This window comes from Pongo abelii, chromosome 1 (assembly GCF_028885655.2).
Source record: "Pongo abelii isolate AG06213 chromosome 1, NHGRI_mPonAbe1-v2.0_pri, whole genome shotgun sequence".
Taxonomy (NCBI): Eukaryota; Metazoa; Chordata; class Mammalia; order Primates; family Hominidae; genus Pongo; species Pongo abelii.
Window position 1 is genome coordinate 210,451,585 of NC_071985.2, and position 23,508 is coordinate 210,475,092.

A 23,508-nucleotide genomic window follows, 5' to 3' on the forward strand; every position below is an offset into this window, starting at 1 on the left:
TCTTTTGCCTACCCTCTCCTTAGCCACTTGACTCCCTTAAAGTCAGTCTTGTGAAGAGGTATGGTGTGGTAGAAGATACCAGAGTTGGGAGTCTGGCCACTTAGGTCCTAGGTCCAGCTTTGCTTCAAGACTCCATTTCCTCTCTTTGGGCTTTATTTTCCCCATCTTTAAAATGAAAGGCTAGACTAGATTATTGCACCCTAAGCATCTTTCCAGCTCTGATATTCTTTGATTTCACAAATCTTGGAAGGTTCTAATGCTGTTTGATGAAGGGCTGCAGCTTTCCATTTGCTCTTGCTCACAGCATGATTCTGCATTGAAACTTTACCATGGTGTACCTTGGTTGGTCTTAGGGCAAATTTTTTTTTTTTTTTTTTCAGGAGGAATTTTTCTGAGAGTGTAGATTATATAGATAAGCCAATTTTTGTATTCTTTTTCTTCAGTGCTCCAAGACATCTGAATGTTTTTGTTTTTTTAAAGAGAGATGGTGAAAGGTTAAAAATAAGAATGAGGAGACTACTTTGAAAGTTGGATCTTTAGAAAGTACATTAATGAGTATCCCAAGTGACTACTCTTGGGAATAATCAAGAATAGCAAATGTCTTAGGTCTATATAGGGTGGCATAGCATTGTGGCATTTTCCTGGTGCTGTTGCAAAGCACAAGGATCTTCAAAGTCTATGGTTAATTTTTGACCTTGGAAAGGAAGTGCTGGCTTACCTCAGGGCCTGAGAGCAGGGAGAGCTACTGAGGACAGGGTTTTCTAGCTTCCTTGGAATTTCCACTTCCTAGTAGTAGGATTTGAGTCCTTCTCTCAGCTCTGTATGACCAGAAAATCTGCAATTCAAGCTTGACTTATTTGGCTTAAGTGATGGGAGTTTGTTTACCCTGAAAATGTCACTTCAACCCTGAGATAGCCTAATGATGCTTTTTTTTGGGGGGGGGGGGGGAGCGGAGACAAAGTCTCACTCTGTTGCCCAGGCTGGAGTGCAGTGGTGTGATCTCGGCCCACTGCAACCTCTGCCTCCCGAGTTCAAGTGATTCTCCTGCCTCAGCCTCCTGAGTAGCTGGGACTACAGGCATGCACCACCATGCCCGGTTAATTTTTGTATTTTTAGTAGAGACGGGGTTTCACTGTGTTGGTCAGGCTGGTCTCGAACTCTTGACCTCGGGATCCCCCCGCCTCGGCCTCCCAAAGTGCTGGGATTACAGGGGTGAGCCACTGCGCCCGGCCAGCCTAATGATTCTTATAGGTTACTAAAGCTATTTGGACATGAGTCTGTCTCTAGAACACGCTTGATGGCTTTGTTCTAAAGTGATAAAGTATAGTCTAGCTCTATACTAGACACCATTTGTCCTTATGCTGTTTTCTTCTAGGTAGGTGAGGCTCCTTCTATTCCTCCCTGAATGAAAAGCATTTAGCTGACTTCCCGAGCATGCTGCATCTTGTCCTTCAGTTTTTCTTTGTTTTTCATTATTCTTTGCTGCAGCTCAGCATGTCTTCCAGTTGTGGCTCTACACAAGGCAGGAGCCATAGAAGTTCTGCACGATTGCTTATTAGAAAAGAAACGTTAAAAGCATGAGTTAGGAAAGGAGTTTAGGTCTTTTACTGTGTTCATAGCATTAGGATGAAGAGTGGGGAAGATGGGGGAGGTGTGGAGACTTGGATCCAATAAGACTAGACTAGAAGGATTTGAGGAAATGGAACTTTGGGTTGCTGGCAGGGCAGAAATACTTGAGGAACACTCCCATTTTAATAGGTTATTTTTAGTTTGCAGAAAAAGAGTAGTTTCTTCAGTGTACTGGAATCTTGTAGTTGTGTTTGTAACCTAATCGGCTTAGCCTGTGCCAGAAAAGTGTCAGGTGGCATGCTCATTTCCTTCTAACTTTTAGTACTGCCTGGCTTAACTGCTGCAGTTCTGTGACTAGGCTTCAGGGCGTTGGTAATTGGGACTAACTGGGGGAAGGGGCAAGCTGCTGCTGGTTTCATGCTGCTGGTCTGAGCAGAGAGAACCCTCGTGCTAAGTCACTGCCCTAATGCATTCACTCTGGCTGTACATAAAATGTGGTGCTTGAATCCAGAGTGTTCACTTGTGGTACCCTAAGTATGACTTTGAGTGGAACTACCTTAGAATCTTATTTTTCCAATTAACTTGACAGTCTCTAGTCATTTCTTTTGGCTCTTGTCCTGGATATTTTATTCTGCCGTAAGTGGTTTTTAATGGATTTTAAGCTCTCAGTCATCATTCAGCACAACTTTATTGAGTGCCCACTCAAATGTATGCCTGGCACCATTGTAGGTGTTAAGTGTCTTTTGGTGTTTCTTTGTTAGAAACTGTCGATTTTATAAATGTTACTCAGTTGAAGAATGTCAGTTACTTAAAGTCTTTTTAAAATTTATTTATTTATTTATTTATTTATTTATTTATTTATTTATTTTTAAGACAGAGTCTTGCTCTGTTACCCAGACTGGAGTGCAGTGGTATGATCTCAGCTCACTGCAACCTCTGCCTCCTGGGTTCAAGCAATTCTCCTGCCTCAGCCTCCTGAGTAACTGGGATTACAGGCGCGCGCCACCACACCCAGCTAATTTTTGTATTTTTAGTAGAGGGGGGGTTTCGCCATGTTGGCCAGGCTGGTCTTGAACTCCTGACCTCAGGTGATCCACCTGCCTCGGCCTCCCAAAGTGCTGAGATTACAGGTGTGAGCCACCATGCCCAGACTATTTTTTAATTTTTGAGGCAGGGTCTTGCTGTGTCATCTGGAGTGCAGTGACTTGATCTCGGCTGACTGCAGCCTTGACCTCTGGGGCTTAAGCTATCCTCCCACTTCAGCCTCCCAAGTAGCTGGGACCACAGGTGTGTACCACCACGCCTGATTAATTTTGTTTTATTTTTTTATAGAGACAAGGTCTTACTATGTTGCCCAGGCTAGTCTTGAACTCCTGGCCTCAAGTGATCCTTCTGTCTTGGCCTCCCAAGTGCTGGGATTACAGGCATGAACCACTGTGCCTAGCCTATGTATTTTAATTTTTAAATTTGGGTAAGACTTTATATAAATTTCTAGGCCAGAAAAACCAATTTTGGTTTGGGTACTATATGGTCATTTTACAGGAACAGATGTAAATTAACTAGAAGATGTGACTTCTGCTCTTGAGGCATTTAGAATGGTATGGAGAAAACAATAGGCAGTACAAATTATTGAAGAAAGTACAAAAACTATTACAAACTAAATTAGCTGTATATAACGACCTACCTAAGTGCCGAGGGGCTGTTTGGTCAGTAGGGTTTACAACTCCCCATTGGAGCAGGTTTTGCCCTTATTTTTTTTAGCTTTGTATATAAAGATATAAGCCAGCAGCTTATAAATGTGGTTGTTTGTAGTCTTGGGGATTTTTCTCCCTGGGCTGGTCTTATTTTTTGCTTAAGACAATAAAATACTCTGGGTAACTGATTTTTATGGAGACAAGAAAAACTTAAGAGGTAGTCAGCTCAGTAAAGCAATAGCAGATAGTGGTCTGATCCACCTCGTTTGTAGAGGCCAGGGGAGTGGAGATGGTGGTGTTCTTGTTTCTGCCTCTTTTGGGCACTGAAGCAAGAGAGGCTAAATATGAAAGCCCTCCTTTAGTTGATATCAGCTTGCCTTAGGTTAGCAAATTATTTAAAATATGAGCCTCAGTTTCTTTAACATGTAAAATGAATTTGATAATACCTTCTTATGGGGTCATTATTAAGGATTGAGAGTATGGATGTGAAAGTGCTTTGAACTATGAAATAATGTATAAGCATTAGGTATTATTGTCAGGCGTAGCGGCTCACGCCTGTAATCCTAGCACTTTGGGAGGTTGAGAGAAGAGGATCGTTTGAGGCCAGGAGTTCAAGACCAGCCTGGGCAACATAGCAAGACCCTTTCTCTACAAAAAAATCAAAATAAAAAAATTTAGCTGGACATTTTGGGGCACAGATACTTGGGAGGCTGAGGTGGGAGGGTCTCTTGAGCCCAGGAGGTTAAGCCTGCATTAAGCCATGATTGCACCATTGCACTCCTGCCTGGGTGACAGAGTGAGACCTGTCTCCAAATATATATATATAATTATTAGGAGGTATATTATTTAGAGCGTAGGAGGCATGCACTTCTGAGGCCCCTGTCAGGATATCTTCTAGGGATCCTGAATTTCAGATGATTCTGGACATTTCAGTAATTGGACTTCCTAGGCTGGTGCCGTGTCTCATGTCTATAATTCCAGCATTTTGGAAGGCTGAGGTGGGTGAATTGCTTGAGCTCTGGAGTTCGAGACCAGCCTGGGCAACATGGTGAAACCCCATCTCTACAAAACATACAAAACTTAGCTTGTTGTGGTGACACATCCCTGTAGTCCCAGCTACTCTGGGAGCTGAGGGGGGAGGATTTGCTTGAGTCCAGGGGGTTGAGATTGCAGTGAGCCATGATTGCACCACCGCACTCCAGCTTCGGTGACAGAGCATGACTCTGTCTTTAAAAAAAAAAACTAGCAACAAAAAACAAAACCTGGACTTGAGTTGGTGATAATAAGAAAAATACTATTATTTAATGTTATTTGAAAGGATTGTACATGTGGGAGATGAATTATTATAAGTTTATATAAGTCCATTTATACATAAGTGTCTTCGTAAGTATAGGCACTTGTAATTTTCAGTAGTTTGGCCATTGAACATTTACTGAACTGTTACTGTGTGCCACGTTCTATGCACATGCTTGGATTCAGAGATGAAATACATAATTCTGGCCTTTCAAGAGCTCAGGGTTTGGTACAGGAGAGAAACAAGTAGACAATTATAATACAGAATGATAAGTGCTATACTAGAGATAAACCTAGGGTTTTTCAGAGAGGCTTATTCTTACTTGATTCCTCTCAACATCCTCTCCAGACTTTGTTTAAAAGTTGTAAGAGATATCTTAATGAGGCCTGGAGAAATGAAGCAGTTTGCCTAAGGTCACACCCATAGCTTGTTATTTTTAAAGCTAAAACTAAGATCTGAGTTGTCATACTTGCTTTCACTTTCAGTTATGTCCTAGCTAATCAGGAGGCTGAGGCAGGAGGATTGCTTGAGCCCAGGAGTTTGAGGTTATAGTGAGCTGTGATTGTGCCACTTCACCGTAGCCTGGGCAACAGAGTGATACTCTGTCTCCAAAAAAAAAAAAACTAGTCACATCAGGTCCTTAAAAAAATGAAAAAATGTTGACTGTGTATTTCACACTGTACCAGGCCAATGGCAGTACAAAAGAATAAGGTGGTCTATAATTATGGTGTAGTAGGGATAATAAGTATAAAAAAAATGAGAAATTAGCATCAAGTCAATTCAACTAATACTTTTTTAATAACTTGTGTATAAAGCTCCACATTAATTGCTACAGGGAATATAAAACAACATAGGACAACCAACCTGTGGCTTTTTCTTTAGGAGATGATGTCAGATAATCCTGTAATGCAAAGTAGACTAAGAAAATTGCTCAAGTAGAGATACAGACAAAGTGCATTGGGAACATAGAACCAAGAATCTTAGAATATTAGAACCAAAAGGACAGTTAGAGGTGATCAGTTCTAGTGGTCTTTATTTACCATTTTGGAGACATGGAGCCCATTTGGTTAGAGAAATTTGAGGAACCTTGCAAAAATCAGGGAATCAAGTGAAATTAGGATGACAATATAAAATTTTCAGCTGCCAGGAAGAAGAGGACTTAAACTGGAAATAGGCAGCCTTGGATCACAGAAATAGAGTATTGTAGAACTGAGGCCTTTTTAAAGTAAAACTTAACACCTAAACTGGCCAAAGGTAGACCCACTGTACCTATAACAATAACCATGTTTTATAGTGTACAAAGTACTTTCACATACATTCTTCTGTTTGGTCCTTATAATGTTGTAGTCAAGACACATTGTCATTTCTGTTTTACAAATGAGGAAACTATTCTAGTAAGTTGGAGAGACAAGAGTAGAACTCAGGATTCTACTGCCCATTGTACGGCCTGGTGTGTGAATGTGAGTTGAGTTTTAATTTTAATTTTAATATTTTTTGAGATGGAGTCTTGCTGTCTTGCCCAGGCTGAAGTGCAGTGGCATGATCTCGGCTCACTGCAACCTCCGCCTCCCGGGTTCAAGCAATTCTCGTTGCCTCAGCCTCCTGAGTAGCTGGGACTACAGATGTGCGCCACCATGCCTAGCTAATTTTTGTATTTTTAGTAGAGATGGGGTTTCACCACGTTGATCAGGCTGGTCTCGAACTCCTGACCTCAAGTGATCCACCCACTTTGGCCTCCCACAGTGCTGGGATTACAGGTGCAAGCCACCATGACTGTTTGTTTTTATTTATTATTTATTATTCATTATTATTTTTTGAGATGGAGTCTTGCTCTGTTGCCCAGGGTGGAGTGCAGTGGCACAATCTCAGCTCATTGCAGCCCCCACCTCCCGGGTTCAAGCAAGTCTCCTGCCTCAGCCTCCTGATTAGCTGGGACTACAGGCGCACGCCACCACGCCTGGCTAATTTTTGTATTTTTAGTAGAGACAGGGTTTCACCATGTTGGCCAGGTTGGTCTCGAATTCCTGACTTCGTGATCTGCCCGCCTCGGCCTCCCAAAGCGCTGGGATTACAGCCGTGAGCCACCGTGCCCAGCCTCCTGTTTGTTTTTAATAATGTAGACATTGACTTGAGACGTGTTGGCAAGTGTGACTTAGTAAAAGAAGGAGATAGACATAGTTATAGCTACAAGAAGGAACTTGGGCTTAGGGGTAGGAGGCAGAACTGGCACGGAACCTGATTATTCTGACTTGGGCATTTTCCTTGCCCTTTTGGATGCTGCCTTATTATACCTCTGGCCCCACCCATCCACCTCTCTTAGTACTTATTTAAAATTATTTCTGCTGTAACTGGGCAAGTTACTTTCTCAAGGTGGTTTTTTTTTCCTCCAAGGGCTTCCTGATGTGCCGAGAGAGAGAGAGAAAAGAAAAAAACTAAGAATGTGTATAGTGATGAAAGAAAAATCGAATTAATATGTGTAGGGTATATTTTAGTTCAGGCATTATGTGCTTAGGCATTTAATGTATATTTTTATATAATCCTTACAACAGTCCCATGAAGTTTAGATGTAATCTCTATATACAGTTGTGGAAACTGAGGTTGTGAAGTTTAATCACTTAAAGTAATATGTGACTGAATTAGAGTAGAACCCAGATCATCTGACTTTCAATACCATATGTGGTTTTCCCTTATAGCATGTTGTCGGGGCAGCAGGCAGGATGGAGAGTGTGGAATAGAGACAAAGGGAAGTTCCCTAGAAGCAGTAAAATGGAAATAAACTTGTTACAGGGGGTAGAAATAATAGTGACCCTGTAAAATATGCCTTCAAATTAAAATAGCAGCAGAAAACCTTTTTCACTCAGGCTCTCTAATAGGAACAGCTTAGTATTCTTCTTCTGATACCACCAAGTATATAGAAGGGCATTTTAATCTTCCATTTTAAGAGAGATGAGATACACTTCTCCTAAGGGAGATGAGATGCATGTGAAACAAAAAACTTCTAGATTGATGCTCTGGGCACTTAACAGTCAGTACAATGGAAGTCACATTCTCTGAGTTGAGTGTGAAGGTAAAAAGATTTGAAACCTTTGGGTGACTTGCACCTCCTAAGACTTGCAGCTCGTACATGTGCCAGACAGTGCTAGGATAGTATCCTCATTAAACAAAAATAACAACAAAACTGATCCTCAACTCTACATTTTCCTTATCACTTTCACACAGGCAAACTTTTCTTTCTTTTCTTTTCTTTTCCTTTTCTCTTTTCTTTTTTCTTCTCTTCGCCTCTCTTTTTTTAACAGTCCAGTGGTCTTTTACTTTTTTACACCTTCTGATTTGGCCAACTTTCTTTCATTCATTTATTTATTTGGAGGCAGGGTCTTGCTCTGTCACCCAGCAGTGATGAAACCATAGTTCACTGTAACCTTGAACACCTGGGCTCAAGCAATTCTCCCGTCTCAGCTTACTGAGTAGCTAGGACTACAGGCATATACCACCATGCCTGGCCAATGAGACAGAGTCTCACTCTGTCCAGGCTGGAGTGTAGTGGCTGCACTCACTGCAGCCTCAGTTGCCTAGATCAAGTGATCCTCCCACTTCAGCCACCCGAGTAGCTGGGACTACAGGCATACGCCACCACACCTGGCTAATTTTTAAATTTTTTTAGAGACAAGGTCTCACTATGTTGCCCAGGCTGGTTTCGATCTCCTGAGCTCAAGTGATCCTCCCATCTCAGCCTCCCAAAGTGCTAGGATTGTAGGCGTGAGCCACTGCACCTGGCCTGGTTTTATTTTTGGAGAGATGGGGTCTTGCTATGTTGCCCAGGCTGGTCTCAAACTCCTGGGCTCAAGTGATCCTCCTGCCTCAGCTTCCCAAAATGTTGGAATTACAGGCTTGAGGCACTGTGCTTGGCCTTGGCCAACTTTCTCTCAGTAGGTGAATAACAATTTTAGATGTGATTCTGTTGCTAAACTTCACAAACATGGGCAAGGAAGCCTAGCCTCAATTATAGACCACTGGTTAGAAAAGGAAACAGCAGGGCCGGGCACGGTGGTTCACGCCTGTAATCCCAGCACTTTGGGAGGCTGAGGTAGGTGGATTACTTGAGGTCAGGAGTTTGAGACTAGCCTGGCCAACATGGCGAAACCCCATCTCTACTAAAAATACAAAAATTAGCTGGGCGTGGTGGCATGCACCGGTAATCCCAGCTATTCGGGAGGCTGAGACAGGAGAATCGCTTGAAACTGGGAGGTGGAGGTTGCAGTGAGCCGAGATCTTGCCACTGCACTCCAGCCTGGGCAACAGAGCGAGACTTTGTCTTCAAAAAAAAAAGGAAGTAGCAGAGCCGGTTCTTTGAGTGCCAGCTTTCAAGTAGATACATTAATCTCAACCTAGTTTTATCAATTATTTATTAATAAGCACTCCCAAAGTGCACAAAAGTTCTTAAGTTCTTTCTAATTCTGATCTTGTTTATACTCTTCTTTGGTAAGGTTTCTTTGGCAAGGTGAAAAATAACCTGACACGTAGAGATGGGATTGCTGGATTCTAGTTTTGTTTGTCTGTTACTAGCTTCCTAAAAAGGTCTCACAAGTCCCTTTGTTTGCTCATCTGTCATATGAGATAAGAGTATTTGCCTTCTCATCCTAAAGGTTACATAGATTTAAAAAGTTATTCTGGGAGAATTAGAAGCACTTTCAGATGAAAGACATTATTTTACAGCAGTCCTCTATCATAGATAGGTACTGAAATATCTATTATTGATGCAATTTAAGGATTAATGGCAAGACTTAAAATTATTTAAAAAGTTTGAATAATTTATATAACATGAGGTACTCCAATTAATCAAATGATATGCCTCTACTTAGGTCTTTTCGGACCTGTTTATAGTTTCTTCAAGGGCAAATGGAGATAGCATGGTTAAGGATGTCATTCATAGTGTTATTGGAAAGGACAATAGTATATCATTGTTAAATATCATTTAGTCTGGCCTTTTTGTTTGACTGATGAAACTGAGACCCAGAAAGTGTAAAAGACACATCTGAGGTCCAACAATGTCTGTGGTAGAACTAGAGGCTGCCACCCGGGTTTCTCACTCCCCATCCAAGTTTCTCTACACTTAGAGGGTGTGTTGTCTTACTCTCAGTTTCCCGCTTTAGTCAGAAAAGATCACTGGCTCTGGATTCTCTTCTTTCCTTCTTGTTGGCAAGTGGGGTAGGGAGGAGGGGAGTGAGCAAAAGGCAGGCCTTAAAGAAATTGACATGTCTTCTGCAGCTTATGTTTTTTCTTCTACTTTTATCTAGAGTGTTCTGAACTCCAACATGAAGTGACTTGAATGTGAGAAGCGACTCAGTCAGTGATGGCATTCAGGGCAGCTGCTTTTAAAACCACCTAGGTTGGCTCATACATAGCAAACTGCTGGCACTTCCTTAGCCCCATACCCCCTGATTGGTCCCCACCCCATCCTGCCATCAGCCTGTTTACCATGTTGGCTTTTTGGTGAAGAGACTGCACAAGGCAGAAAAACTATTAAAATCCCTCCTGGCTTTTTTCCTGAACAATCCTGAATGCTACTTCAGCAATTATAGGAGGAAAAATAAAATTATTTTCCCCTTGCTTCCTATATAATTTAGGACTACTAGAAAACTCTGTGATCCCAAGTTATTCTGTTTCTCTCTGATACCAATTTTTCTCATAACAGAAAATTATCCCTGTGTACACTTTAGCAAAGGGTCTGAGGGTGGTTTTTCTAGAGACTGAGAATGACCCAGAGTTGTTTCAGTTGAATCATTTCTATTGTTCTACTTCCACATTTCATGACTCTTTCCTCTGTCATCTCCATTCTGTCCTTAAGCCCATTCAGTGAATTAAAAAAATTCAGATACTGTATTTCTGGTCAAAAATTTCCACTTAAATTTTTTTTTTCAGTTTCTCTTCTGAGGTTTACTGTTTTCCCCTTCATTTTGAGCACATTTTCTTTTTTTTTTTTTTTTCTTTTTTTGAGACGGAGTCTCGTTCTGTCGCCAGGCTGGAGTGCAGTAGCTGGATCTCGGCTCACTGCAAGCTCTGCCTCCCGGATTCAAGCGATTCTCCTGCCTCAGCCTCTCGAGAAGCTGGGACTACAGGCGCACGCCACAACACCCGGCTAATTTTTGTATTTTTAGTAGAGACGGGGTTTCACCATGTTGGTCAGAATGGTCTCGATCTCCTGATCTCGTGATCCGCCCGCCTCGGCCACCCAAAGTGCTGAGATTACAGGCATGAGCCACCGTGTCTGGCCTTGAGCATATTTTCTTTTACCTCATTGATCTTAGTTATAATAGCTGTGTTAATATCTTTGTCTGAGAATTTCAGCATCTGGGTTGTCTTGGAGTTGCCCTCTGCTGATTGTCTTTTCCTTTGCAAATTGCAAATGGGTTTAATTTTTCTAGGTGTTTTTTGTTTGTTTGTTTTGTTTTGTTTTGTTTTGAGACAGGGTCTCAGTCAGTCGCCCAGGCTGGAGTGCAGTGGTGTGGACATGGCTCACTGCAGCCTTGACTACTGGGCTGAAGTGATCCTCCTACCTCAGCCTCCCAGGTAGCTGGGACCACAGGCATGTATCACCACACCTGGCTAATTTTTTTAAATTTATTTTCATTTTTTGTAGAGACAGTGTCTCACTATGTTGCCCAGGCTGGTCTCAAAAACACTTTGGGTTCAGATGATCCTCCTGTCTTGGCCTCCCAAAGTGCCAGGATTAGAGGCATGAGCCACCGTGCCCAGATGCTTTTTCTAGTTCTTTATGTAATTTGGAATTGTATTCTTCACATTGTGAATGTTGTATTGTGAAGACTTTGGTTTCTGTTGATGTTTTTAATTTAGTAGACAATAACTCAGACTCAAAACTGCAAACTCTGTCACACCTGCAGTGGGTCGCAGTTCAAATCTCAGTTCAGTTCTTTTCTCTTTAACTGAGGTCTTTGGATTCTGTCCTATGCTTCCATGGCTCAGGGTTCAGCCAGAGACTGGGTAGAATTTACACACACAACCTGAGACTCTCCTTTTCTAGCTCTTTTTTTTCTTACTTCCCATGATCTGTGGCTGCTCTGGGCTGTTTCTTCAGGACAGAAAGCCTAGGGTTTGTTTTTTGATTGGAACTTCAGCTAGACCAGCCTCAGGCTAGAGATCCAAAAATGAGTTCATTCCATGTCAGCCCTTTCTTCCAACTTTCAACTTATTTTCAAAATCTGCCAGCCCTTGTTCACTTCAGATAGTTTTTGTGTTTTATCCAGAGTATAGTTGTTGTCTGTGGGAGGGTCATACTGAAAGCAGAATTTTGTACTGACATTTTTATCTATTATCAAAGTATTTGGGGGACAAAAATGTTCACTTGAACTTGTTTTGTAACCTTGGGCAAGTCTCCTTTCCTCTCTGGGACTCACTTGCTCCTCTGGGAAATGAGGTGGTTGGACTCTGTGATCTGTAAGGATCCTTTAGTCTCTGCTTCTAGGCAGACAGACACGTACACACATACTACCACCACTATCACCATCAACAGTTACAGAAACAATAAGTGCCAGAAGAGATGCTTGAGGGAAATGATGAGGATGGATCTGTCATGGTGGAAAGCTCTCTAAAGTGGCATCACTAAGGAATTTGAGGATGTTTACAGTCATCCTTTTGTTTTGGGGACAGAGGGCGAGTACGCTGAGGATGCAAGAAGTAAATGGCATTCAGAAGAAAGAAATCAGTTGCTGCTTACTTCTACCCCTTAGAAATATGAGAGAACGTAGACAGTTGAAAACAAATCAGGATTAGCTGGAGTTCCTCTTTCCTTCTGGCAGTGCATTCTGTCTTGTTTTGAAGAGAAAAGCCCCTGGGCCTTAGTAACGTGTCAGCAAATTTGGCAGTAGGTGGTAGGTGCTGGGACAGTAGATTTTAGCAGGGGCACTGCTATCACTGTTAGGGCTGCAGAGACCTTAGGGGAGATAGACTAGATTTATGTGACCATTTCTTAGAGTTCAGAATTTTTATGTAGGAGAGGTTTTAGGCTATGGAGAAGAAGGTGTGTGTGTGTGTGGGGGGGTGTGTTTGTGTGTGGGTGTTGTGTGTGTAAGGTGGGTGGGGAGGGGGAAAGAGACAGGTGGTGATGGGGTAGGATGGAAAGTCTGTGGAACTGTCCTAAAACTATTTGAATACCAGTCACACTTACTTTAACTTCCATTGGATTATATTTTAAAAGCAGAGGGTGGAGAGCTAAAGCCTCCCCCACATCCACCTAAGCCATCTCTTGGGTGCTGCCTTGGTATAGATAGTTTTTAAAATTATTTTTAAAGATAGAGCGTCACTCTGTCATCTAAGCTGGAGTGCAGTAGGACAGTTGTGGCTCACAGCAGCCTCAAACTTCTGGGATCCAGGTGATCCTCCCGTCTCAGTCTCCCAAGTAGCTAGGACTATAGGTGCACATCACCATGCCCAGCTAATTAAAAAATTTTTTTTGTAGAGATGGGGGCCTTGCTTTGTTGTTGTCCAGGCTGTTCTTGAACTCCTGGGTTCAAGCAATCCTCCTGCCTTGGCCTCCCAAAGTGCTGGGATTATAGGCATGAGCCACTGTGCCTGGCCTAGATCCTTTTTTATACTTATTTTCTAGCTGTTTTTATTATCAGTAACTTTTTTTTTTTTTTTTTTGAGACAGCGTCTCACTCTGTCGCCCAGGCTGGAGTGCAGTGGCGCGATCTGGGCTCACCACAAACTCCGCCTCTTGGTTTGAAGAGGTTCTTTTGCCTCAGCTTCCTGGGTAGCTGGGATTATAGGCACATGCCACCATGCCCAGCTGATTTTTGTATTTTTAGTAGAGATGGGGTTTCACCATATTGGCCAGGCTGGTCTTGAACTCCTGACCTCAGGTGATCTGCCCGCCTTGGCCTCCCAAAGTGCTGGGATTACAGGCGTGAGTCACCGTGCCTGGCCGATAACTCTTCTCTTTGGGAGGCTGAGGTGGGAAGATTGCTTGAGGTCACGAGTTTCAGACCAGCCTGGGTGACATAGTGTGACCCCATCACTACAAAAAAAAATTCTTTTCAAATTTTATTCGCTTGAGGCTTGAGTTACTACTGTTCCCCTCATCTTTTAAGCTGTTTTTAAAAAACTGTCATTATTTGTCCATCATAATTCTAGCCTTCTTGCTCTCTAGGAAGATAGAGGCAGGGATGAATTTGTGTGTGTGTGTGTGTATGTGTGCGTGTTCATGCACGTGCGCAGGTGCATGTATGTGTGCATGTGTGCATGTTTTGGTGGGGGTGTGGAAGTTGGATTAAAGGGACCAATAGTCGTGGAAGGCAGTCACAAGGTGGCTTGCAGGGATGTGTAAGGGAAGCAGTTGTGATGAAAGAAGGGAGGATAGTTTGAATGTAAGATTATGTACAAAAGCTTTAGGTTTACTACTAGCTTAGAAGCTACCTTTCCATTTTCCTCAAGAGTAAGATAACACAAGAAGTTTGACCCAGATCTTCCATCTCTAGTAGCTCTTCTCTAATTTTAGGGGTAAGATTCAATGGGATGGTAGTCTTTTCAACTCTCCTATAGAAGGCTGCTTGTTTCAAAACTGGAGGGTAAGTTTGCAGAAAGAGAAGCTCTATTTTTAGTTCTAATTGATATTGGGTGGTTCAGGGCTCTTTTGAGGACCAAGTCTAGAAGGCAACAAAATGAGAGCCAGCATGGTGAAGGGACTTTCAAAGTCAGACAGACTTGAGTTTAAACTCTGTCATTTAATAACAAGCTGTAAGACCTTGGACAAGTCACTTCTTGAAACTTAAATTCTTTATCTGTAAGGTAGAGGTAACATTATCTTCTTATTGTCTTATATAAAACATAAAGCATAGTGCTCAGGGTTGGTAAATACTCCACAGATGTTTTTTTCCTATCTTCTAGAACATCTTATTTTTAGTAGAATCCTTGCTTTTCTGCTAAATAATTGTGTGATTCACCCTTTCTAAGTTTTAGTTTCCTTCCGTAAAACAAGGACATTTAACTGAAGGTTGAGTATCCCTTATCCGAAATCCCTGGGACCAGAAGTGTTTTAGATTTCAGATTTTTTAAAAAAATTTGCATGTATATAGTGACATGTCTTGGGATAAGACCCAAGTCTAAACATGAAATTCATTTATGTTTCCTATACACGTTATACATATAGCCTGAAAGTTATTTTATTTTTCCCCAGGGGACATTGAATAAACCTGAGTATTGTGTGCCTGTATTTTGACTGCGACCTATCAAATGAGATAGGTATGGAATTTTCCACTTGTGGAGTCATGTGGGCACTCAAAACATTTCAGATTTTGGAGCATTTTGAATTTGGGATTTTCAGATCAGGGATGCTCAACCTGTAGCTGATTTCTGAGATGCTTCCTAGCTGTAAGATGTCATGTACATTTTTAGACTGTTGAGGAATGTTCGGGTGTTTTAATTTAAGCAAAGACAGTGGGTTCTACCCTAGGACCATATCATCTTATAGGAAAGGGGAAGTCTCCTACAGCCAAATTCTTTCTTGACTTTCCTGAGAGAGAAATAGCCAGCTTAGCCAGGTTCCTTTAGTGTCAGGATCTAGATGCAGATCCTACCTTGGCCCCTTGCTGACAGTGAATTGTATGTGAAAGTCTTTGGGAAAGCCCTCTGGGTCACCTCAGTCTTGGTATGATTCATGCATTACCTATCTCTTCCATTCTGTTTATATTCTATCCAGGTCAAGAGACAACTGCCTTTGAAAGATAGCGAGTGACTGTTTCCAAAACAGCAAGCATAGGGAGAGCCGCCGGAAGTATTGACGGAAAGCTTGAATTACCTACATGGTAAGTATGTTGTACAGTGAAACCTGGGTGTACCAATAGAATTGGGTGGTTTCTGAAGCCACTATAATTTTGCCACTATTGGAAGTGGGGAGGAAAGTCAGTATTTGTGATGGCCTGTTATGAACCAAATACTATGCTGAGTAACCAACCAACCTGATGAGGGTGAAAAATCCTTGCATGAAGTCAGCAACCGTAAGAATTAGGCCACCCTTAAGAAGTAGCTACCATTTATTGAATATTTACTCTATGTCGGGCGCAGTCCTGTTGGACATGTTATCTCCCTACCAATCCTGTGAGGTAAGTACTGTTGTCATCACCACAAGGAAACAAGCTTAAAGAGGTTAAATAACTCTTCCAAGTTCACACAAGTAGTAGAACTATGTTTCAAACCTGCATTATTTTCTTTCCTTTTTTTCTGAGACTGGGTTTCACTCCCATTGCCCAGGCTGGAGGGCGGCGGCATGATCATGGCTCACTGCAGCCTTGACTTCCTGGGCTCAGGTGATCCTCCCACCTCAGCCTCCCTAGTAACTGGGACTACAGGTGTGCACCACCATGCCCAGCTAATTTTTTTGTAGAGACTGGGTCTCTCTGTATTGTCCAGGCTGGTCTCAAACTGCTGGGCTAAAGCAGTCCTCCTGCCTTAGTCTCCCAAAGTGCTGGGATTACAGGCATGAGCCACCACCCTAGTGGGTTATTTTCATTACACTATAATGTTTCCCTTTTGAGAAAGTTACTTTTTGGTTGAGGCTGTGACTGATTTAACCTTGGAAAAGCAAAGCAAAATACAAAACCTTTTGATCAACAACTAGGTTCTTTTCCTAGCCATTTATGGATTTTATGTGCCAATATTTTATTGGTTGGTGTTGGCTAAGGCAGAGGAGAGCACTAATGAAATAGAAGAGATAGAAGTGAGAACTTGAACAGTCAGTGGCCAAGAGACCCGGTGGTCTTGGTTGCTACTGATAGCTGGATGATAGAGAAAGCTTCCCTAGGAAAGTAGAGCAATAGGGTAGCTGAGAATGAGTGGGAAATGGGTTCTCGTCATAGCAGTGACTGGGCATAGGAAAGGAATCTTAACAAAGCCTCTTGCTCTCACGTCAACCCCTCTGAGGAAATAGGTGTAGTTAGGGATAATACAGAACTCTTCTTGAAGGAGTGGAAAAATTCAAGGCAAACTCTTGCCCTGTATTTTTTTTATTTTTTGCAAGGCGGAGTCTTGCTCTGTTGCCCAGGCTGGAGTGCACTGGTGCGATCTTGGCTCACTGCCTCTGCAAACCTCTGCCTCCTGGGCTCAAGTGATTCTCCTGTCTCAGCCTCCCGAGTAGCTGGGATTACAAGTGTGTGCCACCACGCCTGGGCTAATTTTCGTATTTTTCGTAGAGACAGGGTTTCACCGTGTTGGCCAGGCTGGTCTTGAACTCCTGACCTCAGGTGATCCGCCCACCTCGGCCTCCCAGAGTGCTGGGATTACAAGTGTGAGCCACTGCACCCAGCCTACACATACCTATTACACATAAAATATTTCGCTATATACTGGGGCTAATGTTCTGATGACAAAAATTGACCACTTACTACATGCCTTAGTTATTGGAACTAAGTATACTGCATTAAACAAAACAGAAAAAGTCCTTGCTCTCAAGGATTATATTCTAATGGGTAGAAACAGATAAAAATGAATAATTAGATATAAATAAATAAACAGGTAAACAGACAAATAACATCCACTAGATAGTACATGCTAAGAAGACAAAAAAGCAGCGTAAGGTGATAGTGGTGGGGAGCTGAGGGATTGCTCCTTTATGTACAGCAATCAAGGAAGGCCTCTGATGAGGTGATATTTTAAGCTAAGATCTAAAAGAAGTGAGGAGTCTGGCCAGGGAGATATCTGGGGGAAAAGCATCCTAGGCAGAGGGAACAGCAGGTATAAAATCTCTGAGGGATGAGTGTAACTGGTCCTGTATAAGGACCCATAAGGAGGCCGCGTGGCTGGAGTGGAGTAGTAGGGAAGGAGCAGCAGATGAGTGATGGGACCTAGATCATGTAGGGCCTTACAGCCATGTGACACCTTTGGAGTGCATTGTATTCTAAGTGAGGTGCACTAAAGAGTTTAGAGCAGAGGACTGACTTGATCTGACTGATGTTTTAAAAGGCCTACTCTGGTTGTTGTGGGAGAACAGACTGTGGAGGGTGGGGAAGGATGAACAATGATGGGAGCGAGCAGGGAGGCAAGTTAGGAAGCTTTTGCAGTAATCAGTAGTCCAGGGCAGGGATGATGGTAGGTTGGACCTGGGTGGTAGTGGTGGCTAACCAGAAAGCAATGGATTCTAGACATATTTTGAAGGCTCTCAAATTCTAATTCTCCCCATAGACATGTTTGATTTTTTTTTTTAATTTAAATTTTTGGTTTTGTTTTTTGAGACAGGGTCTCACTCTGTCACACAGGCTGGAGTATAGTGGTGTGATCTCAGCTCATTGTAGCTTCGACCTCCCAGGCTCAGTTGATCCTCCCACCTTAGCCTCCTGAGAAGTTGGGACTACAGGTGCATGCCACCACTCCCAGCTAAATTTTGTATTTTTTGTAGAGAAAGGGTTTCACCATGTTGCCGAGGCTGGTCTTGAACTCCTGGGCTCAAGCTGTCTGCCTGCCTCAGCCTCCCAAAGTGCGCTAGGATTATAGGCATGAGCCACTGTGCCCGTTTGAGAGATGTTTGATTTATTTGGAGTTAACGTCTGGGTCACAGGGGTTTGAGGATGTCATTGGAAACTTGACAGTGGTCTCTGGTAAAATTCTAAAATTGATTGATCAAAGAATGAGAACAGTGACCCCTAGAAGCCAGCTTGTGTTCACTAAGAATAAATCATGCTAGCTGATAACAATTCTTTTTTTTCTTTAAGCCTTGCCATGATTTTATTTAAACGATCGGTACAAGTTCAGTATAAAAATATTAGAGAATAGACATAAGCAAAAACAGAAAAAAAGCACATTATCCAGAGATAATTACCATATAGCAGTTTGATATATATCAGAGCATTTCATTTTTGGAAAGATTCCTAGGTCACTGGAGGATTGGAATGTACTACAAAGGTAATGTGTCTTAAGTGCTAAAATTAGGTATTTAATGTTTTCTCACGTGATCCCAAGACAAAAAAAAAATTTGACCTGGCTTTGGAGCTTGTTGAGTAATTGCACTCAGGAATTGTAGTAGATCAGTGTTAATCTATAGGAGGTGTTTTTAATGACATTCTACAGGGCTGTTTTTGGTTATATTTTGTTTTTGAACATCAATTTGGATGAAGATATAGAAAAGACATGCCTATGAGACTTAAATAGTGAATGTTTGCAGGCTAGACAGTGTAGAGAATATTTCGTCAAGGGATTGAAACTAAGAAGTTGAAATCCAAAAATAATAAATAATAATTTAAGCTGAAACTTACATGACACTTATTATGGACCAGGTACTAGTATAAGCAATTTTACGCATACCGTAACTTTATAGGTATTGAAGCATAGAGAAGTCAAATGACTTATCCAGGGTCACACAGCTAGTAGCTAGTACAGTCAGGGTTTGAACTTAGGCTGCCTGGCTTCAGAGTTCGTAAACTTTAATCATTGTATCACATTGCCTGCAAAAGAATTAAGCCCCATATTTCAGTTATTAAAAATGAGATTTAACAGTTTATTTGGAAACAAAGCCAGTATGAACCTACAAACTGGTACTGTGGCTACCAGATTAGTTCATACAATCTTGGACTTCATTATTAGAACTGGGCAAGACCAGGTCATCTTTCATCCATCCCACCCTTTTACCCCATTGCTACTGTCCTGATTCAGGCCCTTATCCCATCTCTTGCTTTGACTATTACAATAGCACCCTAGTTTATCCTGCTAGAATGGTCTTTCAAAAACTGCAGTTCTGATTGTATTACTCCCTTACTTAATCCCTTTGTCCAATACAGGTTGCAAATTTGCTTCCCATATCCACTTGCAGGCATGTGTGTTTTGGAGGGCCTATACAGTGGTGTTCTTATTTCCTCTTTTTTGAAATCTGAATTCATTGGCTACATTTAAGAGATTACATATAAAAGTAGGGCATAGCCCCTGTTAGCTGTGGGTGGCAAGCCACCCAGGCGCCGAGGCAAGAGACTGAGGACATGAACTCTTCCAGTATAATAAAATATAAAACAAAAATAGTTATACCAGATATAGATCTTAGATGTGATTATATATGAATATCATTAATCATTAGTTTGTAGCAATTACTTTTTATTCCAATATTATAATAATCCTTGCTCTATAATCATAGCCTAGGAAAAACCAGGCCATACAGAGATAGGAGCTGAGGGGACATAGCGAGGAGTGACCAGAAGACAAGAGTGCGAGCCTTCTGTTATGCCCGGACAGGGCCACCAGAGGGCTCCTTGGTCTAGCGGTGACGCCAGCGTCTGGGAAGACGCCCATTGCCAGGCGGACTGTGGTCTAGCGGTAGCGAAAAGTGTCAGGAAACAACACCTGCTACTTAGTAGACCAGGAAAGGGAGCCTCCCTTTCCCCGGGGGAGTTGAGAGAAGACTCTGCTCCTCCACCTCTTGTGGAGGGCCTGACATCAGTCAGGCCTGCCCACGGTTATCCGGAGGCCTAACCGTCTCCCTGTGATGCCGTGCTTCAGTGGTCACACTCCTAGTCCACCTTCATGTTCCATCCTGTACACCTGGCTCTGCCTTCTAGATAGCAGTAGTAAATTAGTGAAAGTACTAATAGTCCCTGATATGCAGAAATAATGGCGTAAGCTGTCTTTCTCTCTGTCTCCTCTCTCTCTCTGCCTCGGCTGCCAGGCAGGGAAGAGCCCCCTGTCCAGTGGACACGTGACCCACGTGACCTTACCTATCATTGGAGGCGACTCACATTCTTTACCCTGCCCCTTGTGCCTTGTATCCAATAAATAACAGCTCAGCCAGACATTCGGGGCCACTACCGGTCTCCGCGCATTGGTGGTAGTGGTCCCCCGGGCCCAGCTGTCTTTTCTTTTATCTCTTTGTCTTGTGTCTTTATTTCTATACTCTCTCATCGCCGCACATGGGGAGAAACCCACCGACCCTGTGGGGCTGGTCCCTACACTTAGCCATAGTCCTTCTAGGCCCTTTAACTCATTTAAGTCATTGGCCTGATCTCTTTGGCACTTGCATTTCAGCCTTTGGCATAAAGGCTAAGCATCTTTCCTAGAATGTAGTGCCTAGATCAGAAAATAGTCCCCTTTATGTAAATTTGGCCGTACAGAATACAATAAAACTATTACATTATTTACAAAACATTTATAAGGTTCCTACCTTGCCCCTGTCACTGTATTCAGTGCCCAGGACTGAAAAATGAAGATAACACAGTCCCTGCTCTCAGAGCCCAGCAGAGGATGACAGATATTTTAAGTATCATGGATATAGTGATAGAAGCATCTACAGAATTTAGGATGGTACATTTCTCTTGTGGGGAAGGATGGTTCGAAAAGGCCTCAGAGAACAGATGCATTAAAAGATGTTTACCACTGGGCCAGGCGTGGTGGGTCACACCTGTAATCCCAGCACTTTGGGAGGCCAAGGCTTGTGGATCACTTGAGGTCAGGAGTTCAAGACCAGTGTTGGCAACATAGTGAAACCCTGTCTCTACTAAAAATAGAAAAATTAGCTGGGCGTGGTGGCACACACCTGTAATCCCAGCTACTCGGGAGGCTGAGGCAGTTCTCGAGAATCCCTTGAACCCGGCAAACGAAGGTTGCAGTGAGCTGAGATCGTGCCACTTCACTCCAACCTGGACGATGGAAGGAGATTCCGTCTCAAAAAAAAAAAAAAAAAAAAGAAAAAAAGATGTTTACCATTGGAATGGCTGTGGGTTGCGGGGGGCTTGGAAGGAAAGGAGATAAGGGAATGTTCCTCAAATAGTACGCCTTCAGCCTCTGAACTTACTGTGACATTTCAGGGGCCTCAAACCTACCACCCAGACCTTACCAGTTAATTGCTCTTCCCCTTGTGTCTCTGTTGTCAGCCATGCTGAATTAAATTCCCCGAATGCAGCATTGTTTTGTTAGCTTGTTCACTCCCTCCCTCCTTCCCTCTCTCCCTCTCTCTCTCCCTCTCTTCCTCCCTCCCTCCTTCCCAATAAACAACTATTTTATACTCTTTATGTACTAGGCACTGTTCAAGGGGCAGGGAATACAGCAGTAAAAAAATTACAAACACAAAAAAGTACACTTCTGACCTCATGCATCCTACTTTCTGGTAAGAAGAATCAACGTAAATAAATTTACAAGTAATCAGGTGGTTAAATGTGCCAAGAAGAAAAATAAGTAGGGTATCTTACCTTAGAGCTGTCCAAAGATGGAGTGAGTTGTATCGGGAGGAAGTGACTGTCATTCTTGTCATTAGAAGTGTTTGAATGCAAACTGAGTAACTACTTGCTAGATAACGTCCGCATTGAGTGGGAGGTTGGACTAGATGATCTCTAAATCCTTTCCAACATGAAGAATCTCTATATGCTAGCTGGGTCCCTAACTCTTGAGTTTGCATATCCAAAATACATGAATTTGTGATTCTGGAAAAAATAATGTAAGCCCTGTAATTAGATAGAAATGTGCAAGAATTGATGGTGAGGCTTAGACAGCCTAAGATTTTAAAACAGTTAACTACAAGTGGTCAGGAGGAAGCTGCTTGAAAATAGCTCTTGGCCAGGGCCAGTGGCTCGCGTCTGTAATCCCAGTACTTTAGAAGGCTCGAAGGGCGAAGTGGGAGGATGGCTTGAGTCCAGGAGTTTGGGACCAGCCTGGTCAGCATAGAGACCCCTTCTCTCCAAAAAAAAAAAATGAGAAAAATTAGCCAGGCATGGTGGCATGTGCCTGTAGTCCCAGCTGCTTGGGAGACTTAAGGTGGGAGAATTGCTTGAGGCTAGAAGGTGGAAGCTGCAGTGAGCTGTGATAGCTCCACTGCATGACAGCCTGGTAGACCCTGTCTCAATAAAAATAAATAAAATAAAATAATAAAATAAAATAAAATAAAAATATAAAATGGCTCCCATTATCCTTTAGATCAGAGATTGGCAAATTCTGGCAGACAGGCCCACTGTCTTTTGCTTTTTAAATTTTTAATAATTTATTTAAGTAGAGACAGGGTCTTGCAGTATTGCTAAGACTGGCCTTGAACTCCTGGCCTCAAGCAATCCTCTCCCCTCATTTTCCCAAAGTGCTGGGATTACAGGCATGAGCTACCATGTCCTCCCCACTGCTTGTTTTTTTTTTAAATCAAGTTTAATTGAAACATAGTTATGTTCATTCACTTCTGTACAGTATATATGTGGTTGCTTCATCACTACATTGTCAGAGTTCAGTAGCTGGAATAGAAACCTTAGATCCTATAAAGCCTAAAATATTTACTCTCAAACTAAGTTTGCATACTTATATGTATACTATCAAACTTTTTAAAAAAAAGTTTGCCGACCCCTCTTTAAATGACTATTGGGAACAGGAAGTGAATCATGGCAGCTGTGTTGGGAGAAGGGGCAGGGCAGCCCTGATTATGTTCTATTTCAGACCTTCCTGATCTGCCAGGACAGGAAGAAGAGCCACCCTCCAAAATGCTGGATGGGGCCACTTGGAACTGGGTTCAGGAACTTTGATAGAAAGAGCCCTGAATGAGAAACAGTTGGCACTGTATGTTGCTAGCGTGAATTAGAACTGAGCCAGGTACTAATGTAGGGGAAGTTGGCATGAAAAGTGAGACTGTCCTTCCCTTTGTAAAAACCTTCTTATGATTTCCCAAGGTTTAATATAAACAATTTCCTTCCCAGACCCCACCCTTAGGCACATTTAATCACTTCTTCTGAGCTTCCGGTTATATGTATGATGGTACAATATACTAAGGAAAAAAAAGCAGGATAGAAGACAGGACACGAAAGGGTGGGTGCTATCTTATGTAAGCTGGCCAGGGAAGGCTTCTTTATCTTTGTTTTATAATTGGTTATATCTGTATGATTCCTTAAAGGCAAGGGTAAGATTTTCTACTTGTCTTGGCAAAATGCTGGGTGCATCATAGGTGTTCTATAAATGTCTGCTAAATAAATGAATTTTGCCTGGATAAACATACTTAACACA

At 42.4% G+C, this 23,508-nt stretch overlaps 1 protein-coding gene across 10 annotated transcripts in view; it reads left to right on the plus strand.

The window, feature by feature from the left end:
* Positions 1 to 23,508, plus strand: part of LUZP1 (leucine zipper protein 1) — a 97,021-nt gene that overhangs the window by 56,342 nt on the left and 17,171 nt on the right. For all 10 annotated transcript variants that reach the window (XR_010136604.1, XR_008525479.2, XM_009233910.4 and 7 more), the window contains one exon: positions 15,269 to 15,374. The gene's annotated coding sequence lies outside the window, so the exon portion shown is untranslated. The remainder of the gene's footprint in view (positions 1 to 15,268; positions 15,375 to 23,508) is intronic.